Genomic DNA, 4231 nt, shown 5'->3' with positions numbered 1-4231 from the left:
AACCTGCGGGGCTTCGGTCACGATGGACGCCGCAGGCAGCTCATTGAGTACATGCGTGAGGAAGCCATTGATGTGGTGGCGATTCAAGAGACAATGCGCACGGAGTTTTCCCTAGCGGAACTTGAGCGCCTTAGTAGACATCTCTTTGCCTGGCACTGGTTGGCGTCTAGTGGGGTGACCGGTCACTCCGGTGGCATCCTTTTAGGTGTGAAGGATGCCACCTTTGAGGTGGGCTCCATGGACCGTGGAACCCACTTTGTTAGTATGGAAGTCTGGGAACGTGACGTAAACTTCAAATGGGAGATCATAGTGGTCTATGGTCCGGCCGATCACAGTCGATCCGCCGCCTTCTTGGCGGAGCTCCATGCCAAGATCTCCTCTGCAACCCTCCCAGTTGTGGTTGGAGGCGACTTCAACCTCCTTCGATCCGCGGAGGAGAAGAATAACTCTCGGGTGGATTTAGCCGAGATGCGTCGTTTCAATGACTGGGTCGCGGATCTGGGTCTCCGTGAGTTAGACAGGGTCGGGGCGCGTTTTACCTGGACTAACCGACAGGTCTCCCCGACCCTTAGCGTGCTTGATCGGGTGTTTATCTCCCCAGACTGGGAACTTCGTTTCCCTTTGGCATCCCTTCAGGCCATTACCCGTATTGGCTCTGACCACGTCCCCCTCCTCCTCGCTTCTATGGATGAACGCCCGCGCCCTCCCCCGCGGTTCCGTTTCGAGGACTTCTGGCTTCGGCAACCTAGCTTTATGGAAGCGGTCCAGAATCACTGGGTCGCGGCTCGCGCCGAGCCCCATAGGCAGATGTCTACTCTCGATGAATGGCATCACCTGTCCAAACGATCCCGACAGTTCATGAAGGGATGGGGGGCGAACATTGGGAGAGATCTTCGTATTCAGAAGGCTTCCCTCCTAGAGGAGATCCGGGGCCTTGACCTCCGCGCAGATATCACTGGGATCTCCGCGGAGGAATGGATGCATAGATATAACTTGGAGGACTCCCTTATGGAGATTTACTCCAAGGAGGAGGAGTTTTGGCGCCAACGCGGCTCCATTAACTGGGTGCTATTTGGGGATGCCAACACTGCTTACTTCCAGGACATCGCCAATGGCCGTAGGCGATGTTGCTCCATCCCTCTCCTCTGGGAGGGTGGACAGCTGTTTCAAGACCCTCAGGCTATTCGCCTGCTAGTTGACGACTTTTACAAGTCTCTATTTTAGGGTCAACAGTGAAATGGTGTCGCCCTGGCTGACCATATCTGGTCACGTGACCAACAGATTTCCCCCGCGGAAAATGCAATCCTGCTAGCCCCCTTCAATGCTGCGGAAGTGGAGACCCTTGTTAAGGCTATGAACCCGATGTCGGCCCCTGGCCCCGATAGATTGCCGGTTCGCTTTTTCCAGGCCTTCTGGCCGATGGTCAAGGATATCATCCTTGATCTGTTTAGCGAGTTCTCCAAGGGCACCCTTGATATGTCCCGGCTTAACTACGGGATTATCTCCTTGATTCCCAAGGTACCGGGAGTGGCGGACATTAGACAATTCTGTCCCATCACAGTCCTCAATGTGATCTTTCGGATCCTCGCTAAAGGGTACGCCTCTAGGGCGGCCCTTGTTGCTCCCCGGATTCATCATCCGAACTAGTCGGCCTTCACGAAAGGGAGATATATCGTAGATGGGATTCTTGCTCTCCATGAGATTATCCATGAGGTTAAGAGCAAACACCTCCGTGCGATCTTCTTCAAGATCAATTTCCATAAAGCCTATGATACGGTTCATTGGTCCTTCCTTCGGGAAGTGTTGCTGAAACATGGCTTTGACCCTCACTGGGTAGCACGGGTAATGCAATTAGTTACGAGTGGCCGGACAGCTGTTAATATCAATGGGAAGGTGGGCTCATACTTCATGACTGGCCAAGGGGTCCGGCAGGGAGACCCGATCTCCCCATTCTTATTCAACCTTGTGGTTGATGCGCTCGCCTCGATTCTGGATTTGGCCAAGCGTGCGGGTCACATTAAGGGGGTATGCCCTCATTTGGTGACACCTGGGGGTTTACCCCATCTCCAATACGCGGACGACACCATTATGATGGTGGAGGGCTCTGATGAGGATATTCAGAATCTCAAATTCCTCCTCCTCTGCTTCCAGGAAATGTCGGGCCTCAAAATAAACTTTGCCAAGAGCGAGGTAATGGTCATGGGATATTCCCAAAGGGAGGCCCAGCGGATTGCTAATCGTCTGAACTGCCGCTTGGGTTCCTTCCCGACGACCTATCTTGGCGTGCCCCTTAGTGATGCACGACTCCTGGAAAAGGATTTCCGTCCAATAGTCGCCAGGCTCCATCCTAGAATGGAGCCTTGGCAAGGGAGATGGCTTTCTAAAGCCGCTCGAGTGATTCTAATGAACTCCTCCCTTATTAGCCTACTGATGTATATAATGGGATTTTATAGCCTACATGAATCCCTTCATCAGGAAATTACCAAACTACTCTCCCGCTTCTTTTGGGCGGGAGAGAACAATAAGTAGAAGTACCATATGGTCAAATGGTCTGAGATCTGCAAACCTAAGGACCAAGGAGGCTTGGGGGTCATCTCCTCCAAGCGTATGAACATTGCCCTCCTGTCCAAATGGCTTTGGCAGATCCAGACGAAGGAGGGTGTCCTATGGCTTCAGATTATTCGTAGGAAGTACCTTCGCCGACAACCATTAGCGTTTGCCTCTAGGTCTGGAGGTTCCCAATTCTGGCAATCGGTGATATCTTTGCTGCCGGTCCTACGCATTGGGACCTCCATTCAGATAGGCTCTGGGTCTGCCACCCTCTTTTGGCTGGATAGATGGGCGGGACCCCGCCCCTTTGCAGAGCGTTTTTATGCCCTATTCTCTATCTGTGTTCGCCCACAGATCTCTGTGGCCGCGGCACTAGAGAACCTAGGCGCGATTGCCTTCCGTCGCACCTTCGGGGCGATCGAACTTTCGCAATGGGATGAATTACTTGAATGCATTGCCCTTCATCCTCCTTCTCTGGAACCGGATTCACTTTCCTGGCACCTCGAGCCAAGCGGTAGATTTTCGACTAGATCCCTGTACCAGGCGATTGTGCCTACTCCTGGTCCAGTGGAGCTCACGGTGCTCTGGGAGATCAAACTCCCCCTAAAGATCCGTATATTTTTTTGGCAATGGGTTAGAGGACGCCTCCCCTCGGGCACTGAGGTCCGTAAGCGTAATGGACCCAGGGACGGTCTATGCCCCATTTGTCTGGTTCCGGAAGATTGCAACCACATCTTCTTCCGGTGCCCGGCGGCGCAGTTCTTATGGAGCTGCTTTCGGGAGGTAGTTGGGGGCACATGGTGCCATGACAACCTCCCGGACTTGTTCGGGGAGGTCCTTCGGCTCCCCGGGACTAGGCGCACCCCTATTTGGGTCGCGCTAGGTACCCTTGCCTGGTCCCTTTGGTGTACCCGCAATAAATTAGTCATCGAACGAGTGATTCCGTCCCGTGTGACTGATGTGATCTATAAAATGTGTGGCTTCTTACAGCTTTGGAGACCGCTTAGTAAGCGGAGCGATCGAGTCGTCATCGACAACATCATGGCGGGTCTTCATGCCTCGACGGCGTCTTTTGCTCCTCCCCCGCCACCTCCCCCGCCCCCTCCTGAGCCAGATTAGCGTCTCCTAGTACTCTTTTTTGGGGCTTGTCTTGCTGTGCCCCCAGCATGATTCTATGACTTACTGTACTTGTAACTTGATGTTGGATGCTTGGTGGTATGCTTTATAATATAAAGCGGGGGGAAACCCTTTTTCGTCAAAAGTTTCTAGCTAGGCCAAGATACTTGTGGGCCGTTGAGGCGAAGTCGGAACCCACCTACTCGCCTACCCCGGTGCTACCGCACATTAAACACACATTAAACTCTGGGAGAGAGAGTCACGCACATAGCTGCAGACATGTTTCCTACCCTAGCTGCCGCGGCCGCCAGGCGACTAGGGCGAGGCATTTTTTTCCTCCGATCTCCACCGGCCGGTGCGCTGGCCCCCTCTCCCTTTGGCTGCTGCTCCGGCGGCAGGAGGGGGGAACCCCGTTCCTCCGCTCTGTAGTTAGGTTTTGGATTTGTAGGTCGTGGTGCATCGTTGGGGTGGTGGAAGCGGCGTCCGGATGAATAATCTGCCTCAACCCGACTCCCACACCGGCGGTGTCCTTCATGGCGGCGTCTCGGAGTTGATGGCATCGTGT

The sequence above is a fragment of the Triticum dicoccoides genome, chromosome 5B (assembly GCF_002162155.2).
Source record: "Triticum dicoccoides isolate Atlit2015 ecotype Zavitan chromosome 5B, WEW_v2.0, whole genome shotgun sequence".
Taxonomy (NCBI): domain Eukaryota; kingdom Viridiplantae; phylum Streptophyta; class Magnoliopsida; order Poales; family Poaceae; genus Triticum; species Triticum dicoccoides.
Note: the sequence above shows the minus strand (reverse complement) of the source record.